Source organism: Hermetia illucens, chromosome 2, assembly GCF_905115235.1.
Source record: "Hermetia illucens chromosome 2, iHerIll2.2.curated.20191125, whole genome shotgun sequence".
NCBI lineage: Eukaryota > Metazoa > Arthropoda > Insecta > Diptera > Stratiomyidae > Hermetia > Hermetia illucens.
This window is the reverse complement of record NC_051850.1, coordinates 177,893,270-177,915,334: the sequence shown is the minus strand read 5'-3', so window position 1 is coordinate 177,915,334 and position 22,065 is coordinate 177,893,270. Positions and strand designations below refer to the sequence as shown.

At 41.8% G+C, this 22,065-nt stretch overlaps 1 protein-coding gene across 1 annotated transcript in view; it reads left to right on the top strand.

The window, feature by feature from the left end:
- The first annotated feature begins 8,772 nt into the window (after positions 1 to 8,772).
- The window catches only part of LOC119648754 (vesicular glutamate transporter 2), a 57,635-nt gene continuing 44,342 nt past the window's right edge, over positions 8,773 to 22,065 (top strand). The window contains exon 1 of the mRNA XM_038050578.1: positions 8,773 to 9,203. The gene's annotated coding sequence lies outside the window, so the exon portion shown is untranslated. The remainder of the gene's footprint in view (positions 9,204 to 22,065) is intronic.

Below are 22,065 nucleotides of genomic sequence, written 5' to 3'. Positions count from 1 at the left end.
GAAGCTTTATATACCGTGATGCTCATCCGGCCTAGGCAAAGAAGGAAATCTGACTTCGGACAGAATGGGCATATTGGAGCGATACTTTGAGTATTTTGATGAACTACTCAGCAACTAAAATATCGGTGAATTGGGGGTCCCGCCAAGTGAAGATGACGGACAAATGCTGCCGCCACCCAGTATGGAAGAAATAGTAAGTGCAATTTATCGACTAAAAATCGATCCAATTACACCCGAATCGGTTAAATATGGAGGCGACCAATTACATCAAGCGGTTCATCAACTGATGCTCAAAGTGTGGGACAGCGAATCAATGCTTGACGACTGGAAACGAGGGAAAATCTGTCCCCAGTGTGGCAATTATAGAGGTATCACGTTGCAGAGTACTATCTATAACACATTCTCTGCTATCTTGCTAGGTCAGATAATCCAGAGGCTTCAATCCAGACAAATCAGCAACAAATCAGATTTTTCCTGTACGGCAGACGATGGAAAACTGTTAGAATATAGACATCAGTTGCACCATTTTTTCATGGCCTTTAAGGCCGCCTATGCATAGCTAGGGTAAAACTGTACATGTATTCATGGGCTAGATTGAGAATGGTCTACATTCGAAAGACTTATTCAGAAAAGATCTGGTCAAGGTATATAAATGATATTTTCACCATTGACCATGAAGACGAAGTGGAGGAAATGCTGGAGGTCCTGAATAAGATACATTGGAACCTAAGGTCTACAATAGAGGTCAATGGAGAACTTCCGTTTTTTTGATTTGAGGATAATTAGAGCGGAGAAGAGGATCTTTTTTGATACCTACAGGAGGCCTACACACATGCAGCGAACAATACCAAACAATTTAAAACACTCCCATTCACAGAAAACTACCCCTTTACATACCGTGATCCACCGATTGTTCACCGGGCTCCTCGGTGCTGAAAAATTTAGGAAATAATCAACACCCGAGTGAATAACGGCTTCCGATGGTTGATTGTTGAAAGACACATTTGGAAAAAGGCGAAACGGCAAGAAATAAGGACAATGTCATCCCTGATTAATAACTTGGAAGGAAAAAGAAGAATAGGGGTCACACACTTTGCAGCTTCGTCGAAACTGATAAAAACGACGAAAGAGCTAAACATTGATGATGCCATCTAGTAGGATTTACCTTAAAAGCAGGCTGGGATCCCCCAAAGACCGCGAATTAAAACATGAATCAAGGGGGATATATAAAGTGACATGTTCAGATTGTGAGAAGTCCTACATACGAGAAATTAAAAGACTGAAATCCATGAAATAGTCCATGGGCTCCACTCTCTGTATGCTTAAAAAGAATAGCGATTGGAGATCGTGCGGAGATTATCGCGTACTCAACGCTTGGACTTCTGCCGACAGGTATCCAGTTCGGAACATCCAAGTGTGGTAAAACTCTTTCCAATAATAGAGCTGGTAAGTGAAGTCTCAAAGAACGCGGGCGCGCGCAGAGACCTATCACGAACTCCGTCGAACGGAAAAGCGACTTCACAGACGGAAAAAGGAAGCCTGGGAGAACCAACAAGTTTATGAACTAGAAAAGTACAGGGAGCAACCGCACCAGGTGCGGAAGTTTTACCAACAAGTCAGCAGGATGAAGCCTTATACACCTCGATGCTCATCCTGCCGAGACAAAGAGGGAAATCTGATTTCCGACAGAATGGGCATATTAGAGCGAAGGGTTGAGTACTTTGATGAGCTACTGAACAACCAGAACATCGGCGAGTTGGAGGTCCCGGCAACTGAAGACGACGGACAAATACTGCCACCACCAAGTTTAGGAGAAAGAGTCCGTGCAATTCATCGGCTAAAAAATCATAAGTCGCCAGGAGCCGATGGAATTACAGCCGAATTGGTTAAATATGGAGGCGACCAGTTACACCAAGTGGTTCATCAACTTGTGCTCAAGGTATGGGACAGCGAATCAATGCCTGACGATTGGCAACGGGGCATTATCTGTCTCATACATAAAAAGGGAGATATCACACAGAGCAGCAATTATAGAGGTATCACGTTGCTGAGTACCATCTATAAGACATTCTCCTCTATCTTGTTAGGACGGATAGCCCCATATGCCTAGAACATCATTGGCCCATACCAAAGAGGCTTCACTCCAAGCAAATCAGCAACAGATCAGATTTTCTCTGTGCGGCAGGCGATGGAAAAACTGTTGGAATATGGACAACAGTTGCACCATCTGTTCATCAACTTTAAAGCCGCCTATGATAGCATAGCCAGGGTAAAACTGTACACGGCCATGGGAGAATTCGGTATCCCGACGAAATTAATAAGACTGACTAGGCTGACCCTGACCAATGTGCGAGGCCAGATAAAAGCAGCAGGATCACTCTCGAGACCATTCGACATCAACAACCGTCTACGACAAGGGGATGCGCTATCATTCGTTCTCTTTAACCCGATCCTCGAGAAAGTGATCCGTGATGCTGAGGTAAATGCAAGAGGTACGATGCTCTTCAAGTCCACCCAACTACTGGCCTATGCTGACGATATCGACATCATGGGAAGAACCACCCGCCTTCATCCAGATCAAGCAGGCGGCGCGAGATCTTGGGCTGCACATCAATGAAGGCAAGACAAAATATGTGGTGGCAACGTCAGCACCGAAGGCGAATCAACCAACAACATCAAACCGCACTGGTCCAACACAAACACGAAGAAGAATAAGCATAGGATAATACAACTTTGAGACCGTTGACAATTTCTCCTATCTAGGGTCGAAAATCACAACCGCATGCGCACGCGCACGGTTGTTGTCAGCCAACAGAGCCTATTTCAGCTTACAAAGACTGTCCCGCTCGAAACATCTCACCATAGGGTCAAAGCTCTTGCTGTACAAGACTATGATCTTGCCAGTCCTCATGTATTCCTCGGAAACTTGGGTTGCGAACTCTTGGCCGTGTTCGAGAGAAGAATCCTCTGAAGAATTTTTGGCCCCCTACATGAAGATGGACGATTCCGTAGCCTATACAATGACGTGGATAAAATCCGGCTCAATAGGTTACGGTGGGCGGCTCACTTAATCCGTGTGGATGAGGATGATCCCACCCGGAAAATCTATAAGGGCAATATCTATGGTAGAAAAAGAAGACGAGGCAAACCCTGCCTAAAATGGAGCGATGGCGTGGGTCAGGACGCCAAACAGCTTTTAGGGATATCGAATTGGTGGACCTCGGCGCAAAACCGGGATGTCTGGAGTTCCTTCTTAAGGCAGGCCTAGACCGGATACCGGTTGTTGCACCGTTGATGGTGATGATGATGAATAGAAGTTAACCAGATCGCGATACCCGAAGTAGATATTCCAAAGACTGCCATCAAAGCATCGTTCGGCCTTAATGAGTTTCCGATTATGTCATTCGGCCTACGGAATGCAGCGCAAACTTTCCAACGATTCACCAAAGAGGCTTTGAAAGTTTTAGAGTTCTAAGCCTACATCGATGACATATTAGTCGCTTCACGTGAAGAGGACGCCAGCCAGTTAAGAAGAAGGATTACTGGGAATTCTTGGTAGTTCCTCTAGTTCTCAGAATTTTTTAAATTCACTTTCCAATGCCTCAACGTTGATCAAGATAATAGTTGATGGGATGTAGTCCTGATGCTCCGTAGTCCCTGATTAAATCCAGCCTAACTTAGTCTTCTGTGCAGTGATCAACTGTAACCGACTAATTTGGTTTCTAGGAGGTTCCCTTAGATGTCGGCTCCAATCAGCACACCAATCTGTCACGGTATGTTATACATAGGCTTCGCCAGGTCTGCTTTCTCAATGAAGTCGGTTATGGTTGTGCGTATGTTATTTGTGGCAAAAAGGACGTAATTATCGGGAGAACCAGTAAGTTGACTCCAATCGTCTTTTGTGCCCATTTTTCCTGGCATTCGACAGTAATTTCTTCCTTCGTCGACAAAAATGTGTGTCCAATTCCCTTGACGATATTCTTGGAGTAGATTCTGTCAATTCCCGCCTTTGTGCTGCTAACTCGGTAATAAAGGATCGTTGTGTCCCTTGATCCGATAAAGCTCCTAATCTGGTGAAATCCCCTCTGGCATTTTTAATCGTTTTGATCGCTGAAGGTTCCCGTAATTTGCCGTGTGATTCCTTGTCGTCATGCAGTACGGGGTGGTGCCTTGTGTTTCATTTTCTACACCTCCAGGTTGATGGGCATGCGTTTGATCGATGATGTGATCTTAGGCGGTTGAAGTACAGCTTTGCCGATGTTGTGCACTCGTTTCTCTTGGAGACGTCGCCTTGAGGAATTTGTCACATCTATATATGTGGTGATCATTCTTACAAACTGGACACCTCGATTTTCCCAAGGTTGCTGAGTGTGCTATGAGCTTTCCTCCAACCCTCCAAAACCATATATCGATTCGTTAGGAAATCCTTAAACGCAGCTACAGTTGATACTTTGGATAATAATCCAATATGTTTCTACCCCTCCAAGTTCTCGTTCACAATGATAGTGAGTATGACATCGAAAGGGTTGACTTCCAAGCTGCTTATATTCGTTGTGAATTCGTTGATTGCATCAAGGGTTTCTTTGATGGCACCCGGATTGTTCGGTGGACATGCATTTAGAGGCCAAAACGTTTTCATATAGGCATTAGCAAATGCGCATTTGTTGTTGGGCCACGTGCACAATAACTCCCAGACTGACTCATAGTTTGCGTTGGAAATACTGAGGTGTCTGATTATATTTTCAGATTCTCTAACTACTGCACTCCGTAAATACTACAGGTCATGGAATGCAGTCCAATTTTTGTATGCGTCGTTAAATTTTGGAATCCTAATGCGTTTTAATTGGAGCCTGTCCTGATTCTCTATGCGAGAAATGGGTTGTGAGGTTCCTGCTTCACCTGATGAAGCTGGGTCTGGATCTCTGTATGCTGCTACCTCTTGCATAAACAGCACTATATGCTCTTCATATAGTTGTTCCACTTCCTCGAACTCCCTCCTGCATTCAGCCGGAAGAGTGTCGTTCTTGCTTATGCATTTTGTCACCTCAAAATGCAGTGATTCACAGGCACCCCATTGAAAATCTGATCTTGTTTACTCGATAGCTTAATTTATTCTCTCTCTTAATTTGGTCTTACCAGGCTGTACAAGGCTGTAGCCAAAGACGGGGGAATATCCTCTGTCTGCTTGAAAAAGGAAGATGGGACATTCACCGAGAATGAGGAGGACAGGGTACACCTGCTTCTCAGAACTCATTTCCCGGGGTCCTACTCCTCGGCGGCAGGCGACAATAATCTGCCTGACACCCCAACAACGAATAAAAGGGGAAGGAAAGATAGCTGGAAACTAGCAAAAGAGGTATGCTCAGAAGCTAGGCTAAGATGGGCAGTGGGAACTTTTCAACCAATGAAATCTCCCGGAGTAGATGGCATTTTCCCAGCACTTATCCAGAGAGGCCTAGGAATTATCTTAGAGTCTGTTCTGAGGGTGGTAAGCGTAATCCCCTACATCACTGTCAACACGCTTACCGGGCAGGAAGGTCAACTGAAACTGCTCTGTATCAGCTGACAGAGGTACTACGGGACGCCATAGAAACAAAAGAAATTGCACTGTGCGCGTTTTTGGATATCGAAGGAGCATTCGACAACACATCGCACACAGAGATACAGGATGCCCTGAACCGCAAAGCAGTGGGAAACACCCTGGCACTCTGGATGGGCAAAATGCTAGAAAGCAGACAAATAGAGGTACAAACAGGTACAAATTCTATTATCATGAACACCACTCAAGGCTGTCCACAGGATGGAGTACTATCGCCGCTGATGTGCAGCATGGTAGTGGATGAACTCCTGGACGTGTTAACTAATACTGGAATACAAGTCCAGGGCTACGCGGACGACATTGTTCTAATCTGTAGGGGCAAATATGAAGATACCCTATGTGATAGAATCCAAACTGGATTAAGGGTTACTAGTGCCTGGTGCAGGAAGGTGGGACTGCGGATGAACCCAACCAAAACCACCATAGTACCATTCACTAGGAGGCGTAAGCTGGATCACCTGAAAGCCATAACATTACATGATATGGAGGTGAAACGGGAACAGAGGCCAAATATTTGGGAATCACGCTAGGCCAAAAATTACTCTGGAAGACACATGTCGGAAACACTTGTCGAAAAGCCACGAGGGCTCTGATGACTTGCAGATCCATAGCAGGAAAAAATGGGGTTGCAGCCCGAAGATACTACTTTGGATATATACTGCAATAGTAAGGCCAATGATTACCTATGGAGCGGTAATCTGGGCAGAAAGAACCCAACTCAGCACACAAGCCAAAGAATTACATAAGCTCCAAAGGCTGGCTTGCGTCTGCATCTGTGGGGCAATGAGGACATGCCCAATGGCATCCCTGGAGGTCCTTCTGGGATTAACCCCTCTCCACCTGCACATACAGATGCGGGCAAGGAGATCAATATTCAGGATGGCCGGTAGTATGAGTGAGGCGGGGAGCTGCCTAAATCGAAGGAAGATTGATATCCTTTCTAGGCGGTATCCCGAATTACTGATATCGAGGGACTACATGACAATGAGGTTCCACTTCGATAAGAAGTTCGAAACACGTTGGAGTAACAAGGCAAACTGGGAGAGCGTGGCTACGACATACGGCTTAAACCAGCAACTGATTACTTGATACATTGACGGATCCCTCACAGCAGAGGGAGCGGGTGCCGGTGTAATTGGTCCAAGGAAAATGTACTTTGAGCCAATGGGCACTTAGGTCCAACCAGGTGAACTCTAAACTGGTATGAGAATGACTTGAGAAACTGAATACACTCGGCTCGTCCAACAAGGTCTGAATACTTTGGGTTTCAGGCCATGCTGGGTTGGAAGGCAATGAGGCAGCGGATGAACTAGCCAAGAAGGGAGCAGGGATGCCTTTACACGGGCCAGAACCCTTCTGTGGAATCGGAAACGGTTTCATGGCTATGAATCTAAGAAACGAAGAGAAACGGTTGAGGGAACTATATTGGGCGGGCCTACCAGGGATGGAGCAGTCCAGGGTGCTTATTGGGGATACGAACCCATGCGTACAAAGGATTGCTTAAACCTCACCAAAAAGAACCTCCGAATCATAGTGGGAATTCTCACTGGTCATTGTCGGCTGAACTATACCTAGGGAAGCTAGGGATATCTACGGACACTGCCTGCAGGTTTTGTGAAGAGGAGGACGAAACCTCTATGCACGTCCTGGGACAGTGTCCGGCACTTGTGCAAAGTAGGTAGATACATCTGGAAGAACACTTAATACCAAATGCAAAGCTGAAACTTCTGGAAGTGGGGAACATACTAAAGTTCCTAACGGTTACAGGCCTGCTTGAGATACTATGATCAACAGGTACACTATAATCAGTAAAAGAGGCAAGATAGTTCTTCAAGGACGCGGTGCGACTTTCCCTTAACAGAATAATAATAATAATAATAATTTGGTCTTAAGTCTAATTTATATAAAATATCTTAGTCACTGTTGTTTCAATGTTTGATTTCATAGCTTGGTATCGAGTGTCTGATGGTTTGTTGAAATATTGTTGTATTACGAACAATGTAAGACAATTTCGTTGGTTTTATCGCTGTATTGAACAGATGGGCCAGATTAAATCCGGTAGACTGTGTAATATAGTGCGAAGGTCTTGGTGCTATTTGTTAAGACTTAAAATACGAAAAAATAAAATGTGGCGTAGGAGATTATCGCGAAAAATACCATTACTTGGTTAACAATAGTAAGTTTTCTACCGAACTTTCCAGTATTGCTTTATTGTCAAATTTTATGATTCTAAAATAAAGTTAGTCCAGAGAATTTACAAATTATAGTATTATACTATATTAATGTTATTTGAACCGAAACAGATGCATAATAATGATTTTCTTTGAAATATTTTTTTGATCTTGTAGATTCTGACAATCGGTCTTTAAATTAATTGTGTGGGTTTTGACCGTTCGCGCTAGTCTTTCTCTCCACTGCCAGCGTCAAAATTGAAAATTTTATTTGCTATCTTATAGCGGGAGAAATTTTTGTTCACGCACCCTTCACGAACTCTTCCTTAAACTCAGCATAAAAAACTGCCACTTATTTGATGCATAGGGACTCATAGTTTCAAAATGTTCAATAAATACCGTGTCAATGGGTATAACCAATTCCGAGGAAAGTATATGTGACAGACAACCACATAGTCAGATATTAAACCAATTTTAATAAAAATCTTAAAAATTAGAATTAACATACATTACTGAGGATCATCGGAGAATATTGAAATGATAATAAAAATGATCAAATTAATTTAACAAATCCAACTCTATAGTAATAACAGAATGGAATGTGATTATCTTCAATAATAATATAATTCAGTCCCAAACATTGTCTGCTTTCTTGTTAGTTTTCTGGTCCACATCTTATCCACTTATCACAATAGCGAATAATGAAAGTAGAATGTTCGGTTCCCAAGCTACTCAAGTAAGCTGGGGTCGACTAATTTGATATGAGTAACGTAACATTGACTATCTATAGGCTCCTAACTTTCGATATTTATCAACCTACTTCCACGATATTTCGCCAAATCTAATATCTACATTACGATAAGATACTCAAGCATCTAACTTGCAGGTGGCGAATAATAAAAATCGACTGTTGAAAGGGCATTGCTTTGAGGAGGTGGGGATCACCTACCTGTCAACAGTCGATAAGAGAGCAATCTGAACTTCTTTGAAATAACCCACCTGACTGGAGGTAAGTCCGTCACCAGACTCAGTCCAATCCGCGCAGTCAGACGTCGACGGTTGGCTCAAATTTCGTCCGAAGTCGCGGTTTCTCTCTGTTTCTGTTAATTTCACGGCTGAGTTGTCCAGACAGTTCCACCGAACGAAAATTCAAGAGAAAAAAATATAAACAAAAAGTTTAGATAGTTAGCATAAAGATACAATATCCATTTGAGTAACTATTAATACTACATTGAAACCAGTTGGTCAAGTGTTTGGAATGCCTGGACTCATTGATCCATTAGAATCGCTGTAATTTTGCAAAATCGTCCTTTGGTAAAGCAACTGTTGGATAATCTTTTGTGCGTTTTATCAATTTCGGCTTCAAAAGTTTAAGTTCATACAGATTCCACCAAACCACTAACGAAAAGTGAAAGTTGTGTGCAACCTTACTGGTAAGTTTTATAGCCAGAGTGATTGTTGGGTAGTAATGCAAACCAGTTTCCATAAAGTTTTTACGCAAATCTTAGAACCACTTGATTAGGAAACTTGTGGCCAGTTCTTTAATTTTTTCCCTTACTTAAAAATAACATGAATGATTTTGATTTCAATGGTTTTTAATTTCAAGCAGGAAGTTCGAGATATTAAAACAACTCTTTTGTAATTCCAGTTGGTGTTAATTTTCAAAATGCTAAAGTACTATATTCCCATCACCGCGGGTGGTTGTATCTTGGTAGAGATGATAACTATCTGAAAGATATTGAAACTGAAACTAAGCAATTGCAGTTAGGTCAGAATGCCACTATCACTAATAGCTAAAATTGCAAAGTAATATTCCGGAAATGAAAAAGATACTACACGCAAGTGGTATGATATTTGGCATAAATATACAGGCCCAAATTTGACCACTGTGTTAGGAGTCGCGCTATGAATCTAAACTTTCAATTTTCCTATTGAATTCATTTAAATGGATGTATTAATTTTGCTTTGCCACAGCTGATATGCTAATCGCATTTGCTTTGGGAAACCAGTTTTATTTTAATGTCAAGCGAAAAATCGAGTATATTACCGAAACCCATTAACTGCTTAATGGGGGATCACCTGGCATACAATCATGTAATGCGCTTTATTGCACCTCACCACAAGCTTTGCTGAAAAGCTGTAATAAGTCGTCTTAAATTAAATGATAATAATTAAATAAATTGGGAGTTAAGAGTTTTGGTCTGGCTAACCGAAAAATTGTTGCTTGTCACAGTAAAGAATAAGCGTTATATCCATGGCTATAATGGTACACCATTATAGCTCTTGCTATTAACATAGTATGCTGGTTCGAAGCCCAGGTAAAAGAGGAGGGTTTGAGGCAACGTACTCTGTACTACCCTCAGTAAAATAAAAATAAAATGCTTAGATCAGGGAAAGAGATAAATAGAGTAGAGTTGGAGGTATTCCACTATGCTAAATCCTACCTGATCTCTCTTGGTGACAGGTCCCGTGACAGGTTGACCAAGAAAATGCATAAAATGTCGTTACAAAGATAATGATCGGATTGGGTCACAAGCCTCGGAGAAATGCTAGGGCGTCCACCTCAGTTGACGCGGCAGGACGGGCCCCGGTCCTGTCGAGAAATGGGCAAGGGTTATTGACGCAAGGACGGCGTCAAGACATAAGCAAGTTACTCCGAACACAACGAACAAAGCGAATACGTGTCTGCACGCTAAATGTTGGCACCCTAACTGGAAAGACGGAGGAACTCGCAAGAGCCTTTCGGAAAAGGTGCATTGATATCTGCGCTATGCAAGAAACCCGATGGTGTGGTGCCAATAGCTGCGACATTGAACGCGAACGTGGTAAAAATGGCTATAAACTTCTCTATTTTGGTAACCCACAGACTGAATATGGTGTTGGCATTGCCATCTCAGAGGGTTTCCGTGATGCCATTAAAGAAGTCGAACGATTTGATGATCGGCTGATGAAGCTCACCATTATATCAGCTGATCGCACTATTCACTACTTCACCGCGTATGCACCACAGACAGGTCGACCTGATGCCGAAAAAGATGCCTTCTGGCAACTTATCGATGAAAAGACTTGTCACGTGCGTGCTGACCACTATATCACCATTGCCGGCGATCTTCATGCTCATGTGGGTGAAAAGGCAGACGGTAACAGGTGCCATGGGGGAAAGGGATTCGGAGAGCGCAATGAGGGTGGCGAGCGTATAATCGGACACCCATGACCTTGTACTTATGAACACATGGTTCATCAAACGATTGTCTCATCTTCCTACATTTCATAACGGGGACAGTAAAACGCAAATCGACTATATTCTCATAAGACGCCGACATTTTACCACTGTCACTGATTGTAAAGTCGTTCCCTATGAGACCATCGCACCTCAACATCGGCCGTTGACTGCCGACCTGCGAATTAAGCCACCGATAAAACAGTGTGAGGAACGCATTGGCCCGCGAAATGATCTCACTTACGCGATTACCAACCGTTACGAATGTGGAAGAATCGTGGAATGAAAGACACGATTCACAAAGGGGCCTCTACAACCCTTGCGGTCACAAAGCCGGGTAAGTGGAACATCAACCGAGATACTTGGCTTTGGAATGGCGATGTCGAAATGAAGGTCTGTGAAAAGAAACGCCTCTACCACAAATTTTTCGACCATAAAACACTGGCCGATTGGCAAAGAATGTCAACCAAGTAAAGAAAGCAGTCGCTGTCACCCGAGGGGTCCATTACAAAAATCTTTACAATAAACTGGACACTCGGGATGACGAAAGAGATCTGTATCGAGATTGCTAAAAGTCGTAACGAACGTACACAGGATATCGAACACTTTTGCTGTATTAATGACAAGAAGGGAGCTTTGCTTACCAACCGTCGAGCCGCAACGGATAGATGGCAAGAATACTTCGAGCAGATTTCAACTGAAGAATTTACTCATCCTCCACTTCCATAATCATTGCCGACATTTGTACCAGTTCCACCTAGCAGTGCAACTGAAGTCGAGGAGGCAATAAAACGAATAAAATCGGGGAGAGCCACAGGACCTAGCGACATCCCATTTGAGCGGTGGAAAGCGAAGAGCTGGGACCCAACAATGTGGCTCAGTGAATTCTTCAATCGGGTTATTCAGGAAGGTAGAACACCATCTGACTGGTAAGAAAGTATCACTGTTCCAATATGGAAAAAGAGAGGTAGTCCAGCAGAATTTTCAAATTACCATACGACCAGATTACTTTCCCATACCATGAAGATTTTTGAACGCATTCTTGACAACCGCATTCGCGAAATCGTTGAAATAACCGTGAATCAAGCCGGGTTTGTCAAAAACTGCGGAACTACTGAAGTAATACATACTGCGCGGTTATTTATCGAGAAACACCGTGACAAGCATCGCCCTCTTTACATTGCATTTGTGGGTCTAGAGAAAGCGTTTGACCGTGTGCCACACAAACTCATCTGGTATGCTCTACGACAACACTTGGTGCCAGAAAAACTCATCCGCTGGGTTGTTCTACCATGATTCGAAAAGTGCGGCGGGTGTATCAAAACCGTTTTGTGTCTCTGTTGGTGTTCATCAAGGAAGCGTCCTCTCACCACTCCTTTTTCGTCTTATTATGGACACCGTCACACGGGATATATAACGTCCAGCGCCCCATACACTGCTTTATGCAGATGATGTTTTACTAGCATAAAATAGCAAAAATGATCTTGAGCAACTTCCAAAAACAGAATGATCGCCTCATGCGAAACGGTCTCCAATTGAATCTAAACAAAACTGAATTTTTGACAACCGATCCCCATGAAACAGGCACAATCGCTGTCAGCGTCAGTGATCTGTCCAAAACTGAGCGATTTAAATATCTCGGATCGACGCTATCAGCCAATGGAGAACTGTGTTATGAAATTGGTTCACGCATTAATGCAACCTGGATGAGGTGGCATTCCACAACTGGTGTTCTTTGTGATCGACGTATCAACGAACGTCTCAGGTCTAAAATTTACCGCAATGTCGTCCGTCCTGTCGCTCTCTATGGTTCTGGGTGTTGGCCGACTATAAAAGACAATGAATGTCGTTTTGCGTTTGATCACATCCGAAATGAGGATATCCGTGATCGTTATGGGGTTGCACCGATCGTGGAAAAATTGCAAGAGAGGCGTCTTCGATGGTATGGTCACACAATTCGTGCTAACGAGAATTCACTTGCCAAGATTGGTCTGAACATCGAAGCCAATGTAAACGACCAAAAGGCAGACCGAAACAACAGTGGCTTGATACGCTGGATGAGGATTTAAAAGCCTCGAGATTGCACCCAGATCAGGCATTCGATAGAGTCAAATGGCGAAACCGATCACGATGAGCCGACCCCGCTTGTGAACGGGACAAAGGCTGAAAAGAAGAAGAAATAAATTGGGAGTTTAAAGTTTTGGTCTGGCTACCCGAAGTATTGCTTGTCACAGTAAAGAATAGGCGTAATATGTATAAAGAGCAATAATAGTGTACCATTAATTGGAGTACTCGCCTTCTAATGAAAGAATAGCGGAAAATATGGGGATGAAAGGTATAACCCACAAAGTGCAATAGGACCGAAAATCCGGATGATGCGGAGGGAAGGAGAGCTTACATAATACTCAGATTGCTGCGAGTGCCAAATGTCTGAAACTGAGATAGGCGTTAAGATTAAATGTAACGGAAAAGTAAAGTAATTGAACCTCAATTTGTGAAAATCTTAGAATTTGCATTCGCAAACCACATCTGAAGGGAACCGTACGAAAACCTTTGTAATGAAGTGTGAAAACCGATATGATTGGCAAAATAAGCATTGGGTAGCTAAATCACCCAAGATTGCAGGGCTAGCTTCGTTTTAGCTAAGGTCAAGGAGGTATATATAGACAGTGTCTGCAAATACCCCTTGCTTCCCCAGGTTATAGTTTAGCCTGCAGTGACTAGTGAGTATTCCCACTATGATCCGGGGGCTCTTCTTGCTGAGGTTTAAACAAGTGTTCGTATCCCCCATGAACATCCTGGATTGTTCCATTCCTAGTAAGCTGACCTAGTACAGTTCTTTCAGTCGGTCCTTTTCATTTTTTTTTTTTAGCAGAATAGCCATGGACCCATTTCCAACTCTACAAGATGGTTCTGGCCGGTGTAGAGGCGTCACTGCTCCTTCCCTGGACAGCTCGACTGGTGCATCATTGCCTTCTAATCCAATGTGGCGTGAAATCCAGAGTTTTCAGACCGTATTAAGTATGCCGAACGTGTTTAGTCTGTTAAAGTATTTTCATACCAGTTTGTAATTTAACTGGTAGGACTTAAATGTCTTAATAACTTCTTGGCTGTCAAAGTACGTTTTCTTTGGACCAATGACCCCGGCGCCTCCTTCCTCTGTCGTAGGAGATCCATTAGTGTACCAGTCGCTGGTTTAAGCCGTATGCTAATGTCACGCCTTCCAAGCTCACAATTGCTGAAGTCTGAATGAATTGCAAAGTACTGATGTGACCAATACAGCAAAATCCGCAGGGGAAACCAGCCTGCCTTCTATCGATCAAGCTTCGAGATGCTCTTTCATGCGTTCCAGGAGTATTTGAACCTTGATTTTTGCGACGGCAGGGAGGACGCAGATACTCATCCAATTGTCACATTCAAAATGGGTGCCCTTCTCGGGAATCTTAACCATCATCCCCTTCTTCTACACTCTGCGAAAGGTGTCGTATTCCAAAAATTTTCGTACGAAGCAGCGGATCAACAGTAACTGCACTTGCAGCTCTAAATAGCTCTGCGGAGAGACTGTCAAGCTCGGCGGTATAATCCATTTAAGTGCATTGATAGCGGAGATGATTTCTCTTCTCCTTGGAGGGACAGTCGATATTCGTATATTGCGAGTACTAGCGGTTTCTTCGACAAGAGGAAGAATGCACATTATGTTGAACTTCTGGGAATTTCCCTTGGTGTTGGAGTTTAAGTGCGTTACATTCAATATAAATACACACTCGCATCACTCATAGCTGTCAATGGAGTCTTGTTTATCGATCTGCTTTCACGAATCCGCAGCCAGCCACATCTCGTAACATCCTTTCTGGACATAGCCAACGCCCTGGGTAGTCCCAAAAAGAGCAGTTTTAATGGCAATCCAAAGCTCATCAGTATTCTCAGGGGATTACCCCGTGTATTTGTTGTTCGATCAGCAAGATCACTATCGCACTGTCAAGCGACACCAGAATCATACAAGTGGTTGATGTTGAACTTCAGGGGTTGCACAGAAGACAACTCCTAAGTTTGCTACTGATCGAAAATTGGTCAATTAGATTTATCGTACGAGAGAATTGAGACCCAACGGACTTTGCGGCAGGCTCTGTTCTGGCGTAATGTTGCACCAATGACCAGGCACTACTAGCTGTATCGTCCTATCTATTATCGATCGCTACCGTCCTTCCCCATCCGAGGTGCTGTCGGAGCTCAACTTGGCATTCATCATGATCACAGTGTAACCTTTATGAAGCCTTTCGTAAACTGCATTTAATTGCTCGTAGAAAGCATCCTCTTCCACTATATCAGAAGTCTCCTTTGGTGCATATCACTGTACAATTGTGACACTCCATAGTTTAGAGCGGGGATGGTCCCTATTGACCTGTTAGCGAGAGATATGCGATGCCTGTATGGAGCAAGGCAGGCGGGTCCATCAGGAACAGAAGCAAATCACCGGCAAACGGCAAGAGAGGAGTCCCATAAACTCTGGCAACGACACGGTGGGACGAGTCGTCGAGGGGTCGGTGGACATACAAGCTTGTTCCTGATATTAAGAAATGGTTTAACCGATGACATGGGGAAGTGAACTTTCACCTTACGTAGTTCCTCACTGGGCACAGTGGTTGCTACCGAACGTATCTTCATCGCATAGGTGTGCATGATTCCCTGAACTGTTAAGCCCCAAATTTTAATCCGGGAAATGCTCAAGTCGAAGGCAAATTAGTCTTCAGTCATCCACACAATTGTGCGGAAACAAACCAACCTCATGCGCAAGAAGAGCGCAAAAAAATGAATAGGCTGTACCCTAAAGGCAGAATGGAGCTGCTGAAGGAAGCAAAGAAGTGTGAGACTGCAGAGTTGGAAAGACGAAGGCCTACGAAAGGCAAGCCCGCCCCGCGAAGTAATGCCTAAATAGTGGTCCGGTGGGGCAAAGGCAGGAGAGTGGTGGGGGTGCTTTTTTAGTGGGTGCGAATTCCACACTACATCCATGCCAGCTTTGACATTCACACGGGAGAGCTGGAATTGATGTGTGTTTCTAAGATTTTTTAACACTTCCATGTATTAAAACAAAAACAAGTGTCGACTTCAGGAGTGATTTCCACCCACGTCATAATTGGGGCCTTGCAAGCAAAACTTTCAAGTAACATAGGCAATTACTTAACGGGTTTAGGCTGAGGATTTGTACTCAATCATTATGAATAGAAATGGCGTTGATGAAATTGTTAGCGTTCCTCAACCTGCAGGAAAAGAAATTTCATCGCGTTCGTTTATCAATGAGGTTACACTGGCAATGGCATTTAAAAATTAATATTTCTTACAATTTGCTCGTTTTTGATTTTTGTTTGCTGAAATACAACCTGAAAATTTCTTAAAATTTTTCGTAATCTATTTTGTCTAGGCTGCGCTCGAAATTCCAAAAATCATAACAATTCCCAGATTTGTTACTATTCTATCACTTTGTACCGAGATTTATTTATAGATTCGGTGGTTGCCAGTTTGTTTTCTGGAGGTATATTATGATGCATTGTCATACCATCAACACTGGAGACTTTTGGAACTTTATCGGTCTTTTTTAGTACGAGGCAATCTTGCTTATTCGTTCTTATTTTCCACTGATGATCTATGAAGGGAATTTTAAATTCCAACAAGTTGGTAAACCGGAAGCTGGACGCTTCAGGTATGAAAGGTTTTGTGTATTTCTTTTATAAAGCCATTTGGATGCGCATTTGTCCCATTAGTATGTAGCACGTAATATATGCATACATTATGTGAGAATATGTATGAATTTGCAAAAAGTGACAACTTTGGCCTCTAATAACTTCCAACAAACTTAGATAGGATCATGCTTTATGTTATAGCCCAATTTCTGCAAAATTTTGTGGTGCTAAGATGAACGTAAGGAGGGTTTTGCAGGCAATTACTAAAAATTGTATAATATAATAATAGTACTTTATTAGAACAGATTTCGGTATGAAAGGTATTTCGGAGCCTAGGCACCATATAGTGTTAGCTTGTTAATTTTTTTTCGATTGGGTATTTTCTGAGACTGTGTCCGTGAAAGAAATGATCACTTTCGATGGCCCCCTCCTCCGGCACACTTCCCACCTTTCCAACAAATGTCAAAACTAAGACTGACATTGAAAAGAACTAATCGAGATCTTTCATTTGATACCCAACATGACTATATTTGGTGAGAAAAAATTGCACATTACATGATGGGGACCCCCCTTAAATTCGACGTAGAAGGATGTAACTCACTGTATGCGTGAGCGTTCATAGTTCCCATCTTTCTACCAAATTTAGTGTCAAAGGTCGTAACAGTCCCCGTGAAAAATGCGTGTGACAGACAGAGAGGGAGTAAAGCGAAATTAATAAGGTTTTGTTTTCTACAATAAAGAAAATTGAACTAAAGTTTAGTTACAATTCCATTTGATAGATTAGGCAGCTCCTCTGTCCACAGTTAGAAAAAAAAGTTTTATAAGAATTTATTTTTTATGATGATCAAGATGGATTATGGACATAAAGTCTTCACATAGTTCTGATACACAAATTATGAAATAAGAATACGAAATTTAAGAATTCCTGAGGATTATATAAATATGTATTTCCAACTGTTATGGTGGATGAAGAAAGGTTAGAAGCTTCGATCAAATAGCGTTTCGTACATTGGCCGTGAAATGATGATAAGGATTAAATTATATTATCTACAATGTATTTAATGCGTAAATCGAGTTCCCCAGATCTCGGTTGTAATATCGATCTCCATTCACCCGCTTTATCAATCTGATTTCAAAACGCATCTATAATAAATCCGTATAATAGTCGTATATGTCCTTGATAACATTATCTCGGCTATACCTAATTACAGAATGCAATCTTTGAGACCAATCTTTTTCTGGTTTTTTCTTCGACACGATTTTTCCACCATTGATATCTTCCTATTGTGAATATCTCTAAATAAATTCAATTACCACAAGCCATAAAAAATAATCTTAAAAAACCACTACAATTGGGATATTAATCAAATAAATTATATCAATATCGATCAAAAATATTTATGATTACGATTATTTGATAAGATGCACGCGAAAATTTTAGGTCCAGTGTAAAATCTTGAAGATATCAAATAGAAAGTGCGATATGAGTTGATCTGCGACAATCGAATTGTGTTCGTTTAGACATTGAGGAAAATATATATTATGTAATGTCTTTGATATGAGAGTGTGACCTTGACAATGCTAATTTAATAATGGTGTGTTGTGAAGTACAGACAGATATTTAGAAGATTAAGGGACAGAATATTTTCTTTCATATTTTGAAATTTGTATATTGGGTTCAATGAAACGTTATTGGTTAATCCAAAATGTACTTTACTTACATCATTCCATATTGGCAGAAACTGCGATAGTGCACTATCGCAGTTTCTCTTTTGTGCAGTCAGACAATCGATTGTAAGGGAAAACCATCACCTCAAAATAAATTCAATTTTTAAGGAATCTTGGCAGTTTTCTGCTTCCAAAATTTGATTTGTTTTTGCATTCGTTGTTGTTTAATAAACTATATCTAATTTAAGAACAAATGGGGTAACTTCCAAGTAACTTTGATCACCAAAAGCAGGTGAAAATAATTTGTAGTATGTGTCCATTTTGGAATGTTTTTTTGTTAGGCCAGCTTAGTCCTAAATTAGGTAAATTTGTAGAGGTTACTTCTATCTCTAAAATATATAGAGATTTTTTGAACATTTTTTCTAATTAATTTTAGGACTGCTGAACTTTTGAAGTTTAGGAAGTTTTAGGAAATCACTTCCCAGGAAAGTTAGGTTTTTTTCCTTTTCTCAAAGACCGTGATTAATAGCTGGAATTTTTTGGCCTATTCAGTAAAATAGACTCCCAGTATTAGAAAATGGCTATATGTTTTTTGACGTCGAAATCGTAGTTTGACCTGACTAATTACCATATCCGTTAAAAAGACCAATTCCGAACACTAATTTGTCAATTATAATCATCATCATCAACGGCGCAACAACCGGTATCCGGGCTAGGCCTGCCTTAATAAGGAACTCCAGTCATCCGGTTTTGCGCCGAGGTCCACTAATTCGATATCCCTAAAAGCTGTCTGGCGTCCTGACCTACGCCATCGCTCCATCTTAGGCAGGTTCTGCCTCGTCTTCTTTTTCTACCATTCTTCTTCTTTTTCTACCTTATAGACTTTCCGGGTGGGATCATCTTCATCCATACGGATTAAGTGACCCGCCCACTGTAACCTATTGAGCCGGATTTTATCCACAATCGGACGGTCATGGTATCGCTCATAGATTTTGTCATTGTGTAGGCTACGGAATTGTCCATCCTCATTTAGGGGACCAAAAGTTCTTCAGAGGATTCTTCTCTCGAACGCGGCCAAGAGTCCGCAATTTTTCTTGCTAAGAACCTAAGTTTCCGAGGAATACATGAGGACTGGCAAGATCATAGTCTTGTGCAGTAAGAGCTGTGACCCTATGGTGAGACGTTTCGAGCGGAACAGTCTTTGCAAGCTGAAATAGGCTCTGTTGGCTGACAACAACCATGCGCGGATTTCATCATCGCAGCTGTTATCGGTTGTGATTTTCGACCCTAGATAGGAGAAATTGTCAACGGTCTCAAAGTTGTATTCTCCTATCCTTATTCTTCTTCGCGATTTGACGTTGTTGGTTGGTTGGTTTGCGGTGCTGACGTTGCCACCATATATTTTGTCTTGCCTTCATTGATGTGCAGCCCAAGATCTCGCACCAATCGCCGCCTGCTCGATCTGGATGAGGGTAGTTTGTACGTCTCGGGTGGTTCTTCCCATGATGTCGATATCGTCAGCATAGGCCAATAGTTGGGTGGACTTGAAGAGGATCGTACCTCTTGCATTTACCTCAGCATCACGGATCACTTTCTCGAGGGCCAGGTTAAAGAGGACGCATGATAGGGCATCCCTTTGTCGTAGACCGTTGTTGATGTCGAATGGTCTTGAGAGTGATCCTGCTGCTTTCATCTGGCCTCGCACATTGGTCAGGGTCAGCCTAGTCAGTCTTATTAATTTCGTCGGGATACCGAATTCTCTCATGGTCTTGTACAGTTTTACCCTGGCTATGCTATCATACGCGGCTTTAAAGTCGATGAAAAGATGGTACAACTGCTGTCCATATTCCAACAGTTTTTCCATCGAAGTAATCAGTCAGTTTTTAGCAGAAAAGTGGGAAATTGATGTGACATCTTTACCTGGGCGGCGATAAAACGTACGTTTCTGAAAAATTCACAGGCTGCAAAAAACGGGCCTGCATTGAGCGGAATTCGAACCTCGGGCTGGTTCAATATTTTGCGGAATTTTTTCTCTTGTTACTTAATTTGAATTTGTATAATAGTGACACAAAATTCTAACGCAAGTGCATATTTTTAATTAATATTGAAGTCAAAGTTTAAAAATGTTAACTCACATTGAAATGATCCCCGCAATTTAGACCTGACTCCACCTGACTCCGTCAAACGATGGCGATCCACGTTTTCCGAAAATATCCTTTTGGAACAGCCAAAAAGTTTTCTGCGCGTTTTTTGTGGAGTTATTTGCGCAACAAAGCACAAAACAATATTTCATCGTCCTCCTTGGCATTTCACGCGGGAAATACATTTTGACAGTTTTATATTTTTATGAGTAACTGCCAGTTGCCGGGCTATTGAAGTTTCTTGGCTCGAGTTGTCACGTCACACTACATGGCGCGAACTTTTCAGTCTGTTTGAATTTGGTTGAAATTTCAAATGCTGATGGTTGCAAGTTGCAAACACACAGTTTTTTTTTTCAAAAACGATCTTCGAGAGTTTTGTTAGATTGCACTATAGAAGTGATTTAGGTCATTAATGAAAATAAGGCAGACTCCCGGCTTGATTATTATCATAAAAGAATTGGTCTTAAAGCAAAAAACTATTCAGATAAAAATATTATTTTTTCATTTTTGTTTAATATCCAGCTGGAGTAGATGTAAACAAGCTAGGAGTTGGAAGTTTGACACTTCAGATATGAAGGCCTCGTGGCTTTTGATGCAATGGAGGACAGATGTCATTTTTTTTTCAAAATTTATTTTAATTTTTGGATTAGGCAAAAATTAAACTTTCCACCACTTTAATGCTAGTAAGGAAGCTTTGAAGTTCACATGGGCCTTAAGTATGCCAAACTGTTCACTTAACTTCTGGCTTAGCATCGGCAAATTTTAAACGATTAACACAAACCTGGCTTCTTATATATTTTGCGAAATTTGGTGCTTCTAGGGCCAAATTCCACTAAAAGTATGGCGTGGTTGTATTTTGGTTGGGTGGACGTTTGTACTCGCTCTTGTGCTTGTTCGACTGCTACAGGCCTACCCCCTGCCCCTTATTAGGAATGAGTTACTCAAACGTGTTTCCTTGAAAATTAAATTCTAGAAAAAAGTAAACATGAAAGAAGAGAGTCAGCCTCATGTTTCACAAAGAAGTATTGGTAGTATGGCTCACAAGTCAAATAGAGCACATACATATGCTCATATTTGCTATATTGATTTGACTCTTGCTCAGCCTGTAGCAAAAAGTGATCTGTGAAATGGAGAAAAAATTCCGTTCAAATTAGAAAATTATTTCAATATCTGCCTATTAACTTCTATACTGAATCAAGGCATGCAAGTTTTGGAATCGAGCGGTGAAAGTTATCAACAAAAACAAAACTAAGAAAAGACAGAACCAAATATGTCCTTGACTTTGTTATTTAAATTACAATTCAATTCACTAATGAGGCATCAACAGACTAATTGCCTGATTTAGAATATAATCACTGATTGGAGGAGACGTCACCTTTATTGATTGTCCTTCATTGGACAAGTATAATAACAGTGTTTGGTAGCTATCTCAGTTCCAGAAAAAGTTCTATCAATGGATAAACAAAGCCAGATTAACAAGAGTAGGAATGAATTAGCGTTTACGATACCTGAGAACAACATTATCACATTATGGGAAACATTTATGAGTATATATAGAAAAGGCAAACACAGAAGCAGGTGGTCTGAT